The sequence below is a fragment of the Poeciliopsis prolifica genome, unplaced genomic scaffold (genome assembly GCF_027474105.1).
Source record: "Poeciliopsis prolifica strain line A6 unplaced genomic scaffold, Auburn_PproV2 SCAFFOLD012, whole genome shotgun sequence".
Lineage (NCBI taxonomy): Eukaryota > Metazoa > Chordata > Actinopteri > Cyprinodontiformes > Poeciliidae > Poeciliopsis > Poeciliopsis prolifica.
Window position 1 is genome coordinate 9,568,289 of NW_026562387.1, and position 13,777 is coordinate 9,582,065.

Here is a 13,777-nt window from a genome sequence, read left to right on the forward strand (position 1 = left end):
GGGACCCTTAAATCTGACATGTTATTCAGTTCATCATTGAACAGGTGTTCCTAAAATACACAATTCCAGGCAACCTGCCCTAATTTTATAAGTTCTTACTACCATTTTCCCCACAAAAGTAGATTGTGTTTTTCATTTATCTCACTTATGTTGTCACTGTGAATGAAATTTTTACAGCAACTTCCAATAATGAAACATTTGATGTTGATCCATCACATTGAATACCAGTAAAACCCATACAATTCTGTGGTTGTAATGTGACAAAGTGTGAACATCTTTTGTAAGCACTTGCATGACACTGAAAATGAGTTTCAATAGCCGCTCAGTTTATTTCTGCTTCTTTTAGTTTTTGAAGTGCATACTATTTGAATACACTATAAGCCCTACTGTTTGGGTCTCCCAAAGTCAAAGTAAGCATTCAAAGGTGTGACCTTATACAAGTTCTCTGCAGAAAATGTTAAAATGTCAGGCCTCAAGAGGCATGTTTTCTTCTTTCGTAAACATTGCAAGTCTCCCACAGTCTAGAATACCAAATAAGTATGGCATAAAATATTTAATGCAATGCTCACTATGCAAATTAGGGGCAAGGTACTCAAGAATTTGTGCTCAAGAATTTGTAAAATATGTGTTTATATATTTCACAAAAAATAATGAGAATGGCAGGGCTGATAGACGCACTGCAGTTGTTTACTCAAGAGTCTCAGCAAGAAACACACAAAAACACCTTCATTTGGGGATTATTACAAACACCATTGACAAACGCATCAATTTTCTCTTTTTTGTCTTTAGTGCAAGTTCTCAAGCGGCTCGATTCAGAAAATTATTTTCATTTTTTTCTGAGAGGTAAATGTTGTTACTACCTTCTCTGTGTGCTTCCCTGTTCTCGCGCTCATATGTCAGTGACTCTCATATGCAAATGCAAACATAACAGCAATCTATTTTGCATTTAATTGACCAGAAAGAAAGGTGAACCAAATCTTTATTGTCTAACTCTTTATTGTCTAAAGAAGACAAAATTGTATGTATAAGAAATTGTATGTGCAGAAATTGTGTGTGTTCTAAAAATAGCCTTGGATGTGCATATTATGATTGCAGAACATACAATTTGTTTGTCTAATGACTGAATATTTCATTCTTTGTAAGTATGGTGTAATGATCATTGTGTCTGGCTAATGTCACACAGTTCTTTATTGCCCACCTCTTGAACAGAGTAAGCCATCAGTGGAAACCAATAAGGTTTTTCTTGCCACTATAAATCTCCGGCTCGCCTTCTTTCTGACCAGTCCCTTAAAAAAAATAAAAAGAAAACATTATTTTGTTCCTGTTGCTTTATAACTCACCAAAGATTCATTTTGACCCATTACATTTTCTGTAGAGGAAAATTAAAGTTTATTCCAATCCTGTGTGAGGTACAATAGTTACAAATCACTATTGACAAGCCAAGTTCAGTGCTGATCCATCATGCAGCATGCTTTTGGCAGTAATGTGTATCTTATGTCCTCGTCCAAATGTGGAGTAATAATGAGACGTATCAAGATGAGATATTGCTGTCACCTAAAAGGACAACCCCCAAGAGGACAAATGGCTGCTCTTTGGATCATTGCGCCCACATTAACCTTCCCGTGCAGGGATCAGGCACAAGCTTATACTTCCATGTGGGAAGGTGGGTCATTGTTATCAGAATACCATTTTTGGTGCCCCTGACAGCGACTCCTGTAGCTGAAAATCTTTCTTAAGAGAGAAATGAAGCCTTCCAAAGAAAAGCTGCACAGACATTTGGCAGGAATGGAAATGGCATCCCTCTGGTACACTGCGTCTCTCACCTGAGATAAAGGTTGCCGCACAACTGAACTCTATCAGTTTTATTACAGTGGAAAAGGAAAGAGTAGCTAATTAAATTAATTTTATTTTACTTGTTGATCCCTCAAAGTGAGGCATTTGAAAAACTCAAAGGGATAATTGAGCAGCACTTTCAAAGTGACTCTGGAGAACTTACCAGCTCTGGATATGTACCAGCTAGAAGTCAGCTGAGAAAAGCAAGAACTACAATCTGCAGTCAGTTTTCTATAAATCTGTGTAACCCAATCAGCTCCAGTCGGATTCCCTATTCCTGCTGCCTTTTTACTAACTAAAAGTTACATTACTCTTAAATTTTATCCATTTCTTTACAGTCAAAAAAGCTAATTTTGTTAATTTAAGTCTGTTTAATTGTTGTGAAGAGAATTCAATTGCAACAATTCTTAAAAATTGATAACTAGAACTAGTTATCAATTTTAACAACACTCCTGGAGATTCACTCAAGCCCTTCTGCTGCTGGCTCCTTTAGTGTTGATAGTCTATTGAAATTGTAATAATGCTATTTCTTATAATTACTGCATTCATTTCAGTCATTTAAAATACAGCTGAGCTGTCTTCACTCCAAGATGTTTAATTGTCTGCTCTCTATTTCCCTCTCTGTATTTTATCGAACCTATTTCTCTGCAACGAATACCTACAGGTTACCTGTCTGAAACCTCCAGCTGGAGCTTGTCTGATAAGAGTAATTTTTAGAGTAGTGTCAAACTAAAGGTTTAAAAAAATGCGCAACAGAGTGAAGTCTGTGAATCTGGGCTAAGCTAAGAGACGTACGAAACTGCTACTCAACCATGAATGAGACGACGCTGAAAGCACACTGATAAGGTCATAAATTCTGATCTCAGTCTTGGTGTCCTAAACTAAATGATAGAGTGTTTTGGAGAAATCAATAGTCTGCCAGGCTAGAGGAAGAGACAATTTAAAACTGCTGAGATAAAAGCGGAACATCTGATAGAAGACAAAATAAAATTTGTAGAAAGGCAGTGGGGGGGAAAATGGTCTTTTTTTTATTGCAAGGTCAGCTCTGTTGCGCTGCTTCTCTGGGGAAACCTCTGCCAAATTTATACAAACCCTGCAAATGTCTACACAGTGATGGATTTCAGGAGGCTCTAAGTGGACTTGCAGCATGTTTGCTATGCACATCTTGTACATGAACAATTACGTTCAATTCACAATAAATATCCTCTTGAGGTGCTTTATATAAAAAAATAATAATTTCAGTTCATTCACACATACATTCCAATTGATCCTAGTTATCAAACAGTGTGATAAGTTAGTTTAAACACTTTGAGGAAACCCAGTAATTATTGACTTGTTGCATTCACTCCTAGTGTCTAAAGAGGTGCATTGGTGCAGAAATGCAACAAGGGAAGTTTTTACTTATTTTTTTTTTCTGAGATTTGATCTGTGGACATTGTTATTGTATTGGAAATTGCTATTGGAAAAGAGCAAATAGTCTTCTCTATGATCTTTATTTCATGTTAACATTAGTGAAAAAAACATGGCCAGTGATGTTCATCGACATTTGTTCATGTTACTGTAGCTTCATAACAATGACCCGTGATGTTCGAAAGTTAATATTCACTTATTATCGACAAAAATGTCACAGTAATTTGAAGCTTTCAATGATGGTGTTTCATGTCATGTGATAATACATAGTAAAATATTGGACTATGTATAAATTCTAGCCTGAATGTTTATTTGAGTAGAGTATTTTATTATCAGTAAAATGTAAAAAAAAAAAAGGTTCAAATTAGGAGCGCAACAATAAATTGTCTGAGACTTCCTTCATTTGGAAGGACAGGTGATCGGCCGATACTTACGTATCGATCTTATTCATCAATCTTATCTATCTATGTAAAGGTATGACAACCAGCTTCTGTCCCCTTTTGCTTTGTCGCGAGAGAGGGCTGACTGATGGAGTCGCTCAGCTGGCCACTGGTTGACAGTAGTCACATGCATTGCAGACGATAACTGAATGTACATTTCTCACACTGGGAAGCAAACCCAGAGAATTTCACATACTGTCTCTTAAAGCTTCTCACTACGCTGAAAGCTCAACATTTGCACATCACACAGGTTTGAAGGTACCATGCTAGCTATATATGAGCCAACATGTACACTTTATATGAGCTCATATAAATATCTGTGACGCATGGAAACTAATTACGTTTTTTTTAGGATTATTTATTGTCCGCTGAGCCGACATGTTGGGAGTAATTTATTTCCTCCCTGTCAAAAACATTTATGAGTCTGTTTCAGCAGTATGCTCTAAACCAGAAGTCATAAATCCACCACTGTATCCTTGTTTCTCTCCTTCTCTCTTCACCTCTTCCTCCTCCTTGCCTTTTTCTCCCAGTGTAACCTCACATCAGCTGACTTAGTGCCTTTCATGGATTGAAAATTTGCCATCAGATCAGAATTCATCACTTGTGACTGGAGCATGAAGGGGCAAGAAAGGGGGAGGTTTAATGATGTGTAACTCCTTAAAGAGTGATGCAAACTACATAAAAGCTAATGTCCTTGATTCCGTGTTCTGGGGGAAAACATGGATTAATGATGTCCCCAGGGTTGGAAGAAAAAATTAAGATTAGTAAGGGGTGCAACAGTTTTCAGGACACTGTGCTCCAAAGGCGTAATAGGTCATTTTTCTGATAAACCCCTTCCCCTCTAATTAAAAATGTTATCAGCTTGCTGGCTTAAGCCAAACACAGTGTTGGTGAACACGAAAGTCAGCTTGCAGAAATCTGTTTTGTCTCCACAAGGTGGTGTCATTTTCATTAGCTGAATGTTGCAGCTCATTTTGGCAGCTGATCTGACTGCAGTGACACACATTGTCTTGTTTCAGCATCTAATTCTACATGAAAAACTGAAAAGCACTTGTCATAGTTGTCTTAAAAGGGTTCCAAGAGCCTGTGAGTACTTTTTAATGTTTAGGATGGCCAGTTAAAACTGTCATAACCAAGCAGAGTGAAACCCCAAGCCTCTCTCATTTCCTTGCGGAGAGCACTTCAATAAAGAAAGACAGCAAAGCCATTATCTCAATTTGAAGAGTAGCTGCCCTGACCCATCCACTGACCTTTAAAGCCACAGTTGCTGTGGTGTGGAGTGAGTTCATTATCCACCATTGCTGTCAGTCCACGAGCTTTTGTATCATCAATCAGAAAATAAGAGAGAGCAAATAGAGCGTCCTGGACTCTCATCTCTATCTCCTGGCTGCCCCTGTTTTTTTTTTTATTTCTCCCTGCACTTCAAACCCAATAATCTCTTCCTCTTTGTCTTGTTGCTCTTTATTCTCAAACATTGCCATCAGCTGAACTTGTATGCACAAACTTACAATGCAATTTAGGCCTGTCTAGTTTGGTAATATTGTTGATCTTCAAAAATCCTTTGCTGCGTCTAAAGGTCAATGACAAGTGACTTCACATTTCATTACCCTTAACCGCTTTCATGTCTGGGGACATGCTGAGGAGATGGTCAGCTGTACTTGGGACTGAGTGTACAGTGCAAGTCAGAGTTAACGAGCTTTGTCCAGGTCAAACAAGTGGAACTGACCCTGACTCATGATCAGCTTACAAATGCACACCCTGTACTTGAAATGTCCAAGTAAAGTAGGAGAGCTGAACAATTTTCAGCCTGGAGGAGAAGCCACGTAAAGTTTTGCCAATAGTTTACAAATGCTAACTTTTACTTGGGCTAGTCAACGTTAAGTGTTTGACCTTTTCTTGGCTAAATGCCTCTGTCACGCGCAATTAATCCAGAAAAATACTAACCCTCTCAACCATACTTTTTTCATAGGTTTTTATTTGATATACTTACAAAAGGTAGTGCCAAATTGTGGACTAGAAAGAAAACTGCATTGTTTTACAAAATTTTTTTTTTTGCAAATAGTGATTTGAAAGATGCAGTACCACTGCTAGCCCTCAGTACAATCATAAATCCACCTCAATAAACAACCCCATTCTGCTCACTCAAAATCTAAAAACTTATGGTAACATAATAAACCTATGTAGTGGATTGGTGACCTGTCCAGGGTGCACCCCTCCACACCCTCTAGGGATAAGGCTGTAAGAAAATAAATGGATGTATAATAAACCTGTGTTCAGTTTGATGTAGGCTATAACATGAATATGTTTCGGCTGTAGGCTTTCATCAGACAATAGGTTTAACCCAAAAGCTGTTTTCCTTATTGTCCATATCAGACTAAAGGTAGAGATTCAGTGAGTGCTGGTTCACAGTGTTTGATTCAGTCGTTATCTTTTAATGTCTGAGCTGTGCTGAATGATCGTCATTATGTAACTATAAACAAATCAAGGCATGGCAAGGCAAAGATTAAACAGTAAAATAGTAAAGACACATTTAACAAATGAAGAAAAAAACAACTGAACCTTAACAGAGGACCTGTTTAATGTTTGCCATAAACCACATAATTGACACAGCAAACAGGAAATAAGACAGTTACGACTAAACGTGATGTTTCTGTTCTACTTACAATTTGCTATATGTATGTAGGACTAACTTTGAGTCACCCTAAGCACCATCCACATGGTGAAAATGGGAATATCATGCTTTCGGAAATCTTTTCTCCAACAGGAAAGTCGATTAGATTTAATGTGAGGAGCTTTTATAGGAGGACTTAAATTAAGGTTTTCTTTCCAGAAGAAAAAATATACAGTATATCAAAGTTATTTGTTTTGGGTCTCTGATATTGTGTGACTAAACAGATGATGACCCTTCGGGTCACTCCCTAAAGTGTAAATGCGATGTTAACCATCTGCACAAGGCACAGCGCTGACAGATGGATGAATACTGCTAATGCGGATTATAAACCGACTTGGGAGAAAGTGGTCCTTGAGGTGCATCAAAGGATATGTTGGAAAAGCAGACTCAAGGCACATCATTCTCCTCATCAGTTCTGATCCAGTATTTCTGTAGACAGATAAAGCAGCAATTAAAGCCAATACGAATGAAACCTGCCTCAATAACCTTTCTAGAATAAAATAATTATGAAAGGAAGAAATACAGAAATCCAATTAGAAAACTTAAGAAAATGTATTCTAAAAATAAATAAAGATATTTACAAAACTGCAGAGCACAAAGCGCTCCCAAGTGTGTGAGGGCACGGCCTTACAAACTGAACAGATGGTCTAGCTGGGACGGAATAAAAATGATACTGTCTCTCACAAGCAATAGTGAGAGTGTGTGTGGCTTATGATTTTTTTTTTATTCTATTTTTTCAATTTGAGCTGTTCGAATCCACGCCGATCATCACAGAGTCCAGAATGAAGGATTTAGGCCCCCTGGGGTTTCCAGCCGTTTTAATGGCCGCTGTAGTCTCCAGATAATGCAGTTGAGTTGGTCTCAGCTTTACTCAGAGCAACCACAACAAATAGAAAACAAAGAAAAAATGAAAAAATAATTATCCCTAACACTTAAAAACTTTGTTTTTGTAGTTTTGATCACTCAAAGATTTTTTTTTTTAAAGTTCATGATTTTTGTTATCAATTTTCCGTTCTTGCAGTAAGTTAGTTATCGGTTTAGTAAAGCTCGCCTTGTGTTCTTGTTTCTTTTTCCATTCTTATATTTGTTACCTGCTTTGTGCATTTTTTTCAGAACCTCTGGGGAAATATCCTTGTGTTGGAATTACATTTGAGAATCCTTTTCTGCACCTACAGGAATGGAAATGTTTGCCAAAATTTCTTCACAATATAAGTCAAGCTAATTCGGACTGGATGTACATTACCTGCAATCTTCAATTTTTAAATCCTGATTAAGATTCTTTGATAGATTTTGGTTTGAGAAACAATAGCAATAAACAACATACATGCATACATAACAATAACAATAACATCATTAAAAAGCACATGGTACTGAAAACCATTTAGGCTCTGACTGAGTTTTCAGTATCTTTGTCCTGAAAATGAAAAGTGCTGCATTAATCCAGTCTGTTGACATTTTACTTTTTTCTCCATTTATTCCTTTTCTTGCCCAGCCTGCTAGTTTACAAGGATGACTATATCTTGGTAGTTTAGAGGTGCACCATTCCATTTTCAGACGATGGAATGAGCAGTTTTGTGGGAGATGTTCAAAGCTTGTCGTCTTGCTTGTAAATCTAATGTTAATTGAAACCTTTCCACAACTTTATCCTTAATATACCTGAAACCAAAGTCAAATTTCATGTTTTTGCTCACAACCTTGGCCAATGAACATAATTGTGACATAGCATCCTCATTTGTTCCCTGCAAATCTATATGAAAATGTCTGCAATGTCATTCATTCAATAACTGCGAAATGCCTGAAAAGCTTGCTTTGAGCACATAATTATGTGCTTAGTAGAAACTTAATCCCCAGTATGACTAAAGAGATTCCCTGTGCAAACACATTTATATTCCAATTTGCATCCCCATTTGAGAACTGTTTGCATTGTCTGTGGAGCTCATCGCTGCCAAGCAGAAAAATCTCTGTAAGGCAGAGACAGTAAGTGTTACACAAGGTTCGACTTGACAGACAATTTTGTGTTTTTATTGGTTCTCAGGATGAATCGAATAAAAACGCAACCTGCTGAGAGAATCTCCAAAAGGGAATAGAGTCTGAAAGGGGAATCTTGCAATAGGCCTGCTGCTCTCTCCCCTCTCGAGGAAAGTTTTTAATAAATGATGGAACTTCTATGCAGTGGCACAAGTTACTGGGACTTCACACCCCCACACACATGCAGACACACACAACTTATGCATTTAGTCTGCTGTGAACCTCTGACCGGCAGGAGTGAATTAATGCACTCTGAATATTGCTGTTCTCAGCTGCTTTTATGTCCCACTTTTTACTTGTATTTTTTTCTTTTTAAATAAATGAGTAACGGGTTTTTTTCTGCAAGGAAGACACTTAATATAACATATTTCTTCTCTAAAATTCATGCACTCAAATCTCACTGCCCAAGAACAGCAGGCCTGGACACCAAGTCCCGTTGTAAAACGGGGTAAAAGTTTAAAGCCGGAAATAAACGAATGAACAAGTAAGTAATTGAATGAATGAATAACTGAATAACACAGTACCTTCTGTCACAAAGCCTGACATATCTTCAGTCACTTTATATTATTATTGTTAACAGTCACAGCTGACAGACAGCTTGTAATAATATTTGTGGACTGAGATCTCGACTCTGTTCCCTACAAAGAAATCTTTGAAATGTTTCAAAATGATGCGTATTGCTAATTTTGAAACATTCCCCTATTTAACAAGTGGTACATTGATAAAGCTACACAGTGTATTAAAATGGATATAAATTATTAGTGATTATATTCAGTTTTTTGTTGCTGCACAAAAGTAGGTCCTCTGCACAGGGCACTACTGTGGTCCCTTAAGAGCTTTTCTAGTAGTTAGACTGATTTATTACCAAAGAAATTGCTCAACAGGATCTGGATATCTTATCTGAATGGATAAGTGCACATACCCTCTTTCTGAATGACATGAAATTCAAAATAAATTATCATTAGATAGTCATTAGACAAATGGGCACATTAGTAAAGTCAACCCCTTAATCTAATTAAGTCACAACACTCGTTTGCTCATCATCCATCCTTCCTCATCTCCCCTTCATCTCCTTTATGTCGTGAATTTACCATCCAGTGCAAATTTCCAGCACAAACACAACCGTATTGTTCTGGCAAATGTTTGTTTAACAAATGCAACGTGGCACTGGCAGCAACCCATGAAGCTTGGCAGAAAAAATTATATTTAAAATGCTTCGTCATGCTGAATCCACACATGTGGCTGTACCACACAGCGCTTGGAGAACTTGTATCTCTGATGACCTGAAAGATTAACTGAGCAAATATTAGCTTTGTGCCATAAATTGTTTGATAGAGCCCCATGTATGAATTATATCTATATATGTTTATTATGTTGGCTTGTTCATTATTATCTTCCAGGAGAATTAACCTACTTAGATTTCTAATAATAAAAAAATAAATCAATCAATAAATAAATACTGCTTTATTTTTGTTTCATAATTTGCCAGCCAGAAATCAAACCCCAGCATGCAGGTTATATTTGTTTCAATTCTAAAACATTCAAAACAAATATAAAAAGTAGGTTTTTCTTAAGTTTGCAAGGCTAATATGCCCAGGGTTTTATGGTAATCTTCAGTGTCTGGGGAAACCGATAGTCTTCATGTGTCATAGTTCAATTATCGGAGGGTCTTTGTCCTGCTGTTGTGGGGAAAATATATCTGTAATGTTTCAGCATTACAGATATATTATAATATCTGTAATGACTAAATAGTCCATAAAGACTATGGACTATTTGTCCATAGTCATTTTTGTATTCTGCATTTGATGCAACTTGTTTAATGTTAACTACAAATCCAGCTGTGAATATATTATTGAACTAAATTAGGATTTTATCACTTCAATTTCAAACTGTTGCTTTGATTAAATCAGTTAAACTTCAATAAATTGAGGCCACAGTTCATTTTTGTCACAGTCCAGACAAGGACCAAATATCTTATTTACTGTTCAGCTCGTGTTTGAAGCAACTGCATTTTGCTTTTCCCTTCTGTTTGGACAAATCTGGGCCAAAGTAAATCCCAACACAGAAATCACCTGAAACTGTAAAAAGCAGAATTGGCCCAAGTCTTCTGGCTAGACTAAACCTTATTTGACCAACATGTTGTTGTTTTCCAGTCCAAATACTGAATGAAATGTTTGTGCCAATGGGAGTTATCTCTTTCCTGCATTAATAATAATAACCTCTCTCTGGATTTGTTTTCATTCATTTTCAGGTTGTAAAACAAAGGAAATTATAGCTTTAAATATGTGTGTGATAAACAAAATGTTTGTTCTATACATATTGAATGAGCAATATAATGAAAAAGCAGAATGTGTTTACATATTTTACATATTTCTAAAGTTGTTTAAAGTACAGGAAATATTAACACTTTCTCTCATTTCTCAGCCTGTTTTTTTACATGCTTGTGTCCTATACATCCTTCCATAAGCACTTTTCTCATGATTCTTTTGAATCTCTTTAACTACTTAATCTCTTTAACTACTTAAAAAAAACTCAATGATCACCCTTATTATCATTATTTTTTATTTTTATGTCTAATCAGAGGAGGCTCAACTTGTGGTTCTACTGGTTGAGCTATATTCTGACTGAATGGGATTTATCCAGCAATTAGTGTATTATTTTCATCTATTCCCAAAAAATGAAGAATGTAAAATCTGTCTTGCTTAAGACGCTCTTGATGACCCAGTTTCCCTGGCCCAGCACTTAGACCATACCTTCCTAAGCCCTGCTGCACTATCTCTTTGCACATTTCCCTCCATGTATTCTACATTGTCACCTCTGACAGAGTACAAATACATTGTCTAAGTATACCACCATACTGGGGTATGGTGGTATACTTCTTTCTAAGTAGCTTGAATATTAACTTCATAGGTATGTCCTCATTTGGAAGTCACTTTAGCTAAAAGAGTCGGCCAAATGCAGAAGTATAAACACTACCATTGACACACACAACATCAGTTTATCAGTTTTGAACTAAAATGTTTATGGAAGCTAGAACAAGCAAGCTTTGCTATTTTTTTTTTATCCTAGAGAAGAGATAACTTTCAGCTTTTTTACTTTGTACAGTGGGTCTCCTGCCAGCTGCCTTCCTTCCTACTTGATGATTTTTTTAATAAAATCTAGTACTGCAAGGCAGCTTTTATACACAATTGGTACACTCTGAGTCAGAACTACTATCAGATACTTATTCTCATGGCAGAAACGCTTGTATAATCCTTAGTTAATGATATACCTTATCTGATAATCCTGTCTGATAAAGATTCCCTGAGCAATATTCCCTAATCCTCCACATAAACAAGGAGGACTTAGAGCTTGACATTATTGTGTCATGTCAGGAGAAAAAAAAACAGCATCAGAACAGGCCTGAAGAAAGAAATAAATGCAAAAGGATATTGTAAGTAAAATAAACCAGCTCACATCCCTATTTATTCATTTATTATCATTCATGGTATACCATGCAGATATACCATGAGACAAAAACTATAAAAAGCAGTCACAGTGCATAAACATGTTCCTCAGAAATAAGTGAAAAGACAAGATACAAGCTGGTCAGGAAAGCTGACAAGAAGCAGAGAGCAACTCTACAGGAACTGGAGAAGTTTGTAACAAGGACTGGTTGTGTGCTACATGAGACAGCAATCTCTCTGTGTTCTTCATATGTTAGATCTAAAGGCTATGGAGACCCGGTAGATATCTTTTCTTCAGAGACATCCAGGTGTGGCTAAATTAACCTAGAACCTTGTAGAAGTGTTGTGGTCTGATGAAACTACACTTAAAATGTTTGGTCACAATTTCCAAATCTTTGTTTGATACAAAAACCGCTATTCCTGAAAGGAAATTGTGCTCACAGGAAAATATGGAGGCAACATTATGATCTTGGCTTACGTTTCTTAAAGTGGAACTGAATGTGGATAAATATATTTTTAATGCAGCACAATCATCATCCTAGATAAGGGATATTGTACTGATATTGTACTGACATTTCTGTCCCTCTTAAACCATGTAAGACTCACTCAATGAGAGATTAAAGTGTGCTGAGTCCGTAACTGAATCTGACAGTAGGTCTGCAGTGTCACCTGAAGAGGGCAGCAGACTAGAGACGTCAACTTCTGCAAGACAAAATAGACATTAAGACAAGACAAGCAATTACTAATGAAATCCGAAAGGTGAACTTAAATCTAATGGTGCTTCAACAAAGTCTGAGTTTAACAGTGTGAACACTTGCACTTTCTTCCCTTGCTATAAATCGATTGGTGTCTCAGTTGTTTGTTCTTTTCTCTTTTTTAACCATAAATGACACATTGTTCATAGTAAATCTCATTTATAAGAGCGAAGACATCTATCTTGTCAAATCAGGTCTCTTGTAAATGAGATCTCAGATTTATCTCTGTGTAAATAAATAAATAAAAAGGAATATGATGTTTGTTAAATTTTTCTAGATCACAATAATGTGACATTTAGGTGTGTGTCACAACTATACAAGAAAAAAAAAGAGCTTTCCCTTTAATTTATTAAAAATGTTAGTACAGTCATTGAAATTTGAATCATAGTGAAATTTGTTTTAACTTTAAACCGACAAACTTTACTTAATAGATTTAAACCAGTTTAAACGAAACTTCTTGAAGTCATTTAGTGAAATACTGGAAACTCGTGATGAAGCCGGTATCCAGTTTTTAGGAAGCTTCATAAAAACAAATTATAAAAACATAAAATGTATCATATTCAGGTTCTTACTGCATTGTCTCCAGCCAACTGTCCTATCAGGTTACCTCTCCACAGATATAAGAACATCATGTGAGTGATTTGGTCACACGGGGGCAGAATATTGCCTGCATTAGTCGAGACACATGGAAATGGTTTGCTTCCCACACTATTTAAAGCCTTTTTGTGGTGGTGAAGAGAGCATCCAGATTGACAAGACCAGCAGCAGCATCACACACGTGCAGTAAGTGCCTCCTGTCTCCATGGACATCTTTAATTTTGTACTGATTGTATTTCATTAGAATGTAGTTTTACTGATATTTAAGATGTTGCTGAATATTTTGTTTTTATTTAGAAAAATAGATTTTATGGGCATCGTCTATATTTTCTCAGGAAGTTGATTAACAATAATGTGCTATAGTTATAAATTATATCTAACAAATGTACAGAAAAATTTCTCTCCTTTTTAATAATTTTTTATACCATTATGGTTGATATTTTTAAATCATTTGGACTAAGATGATCAAATTGTCTGATTATATATATATTCTTTTATGCCTTGTAATGCCATCCTAGATTCGATACTCTGCTATTGGTTAGTTATTAATCTATTTAAGCCTCCTAGTTGTTGCTTTAGAGTAGCAAATGTATTATT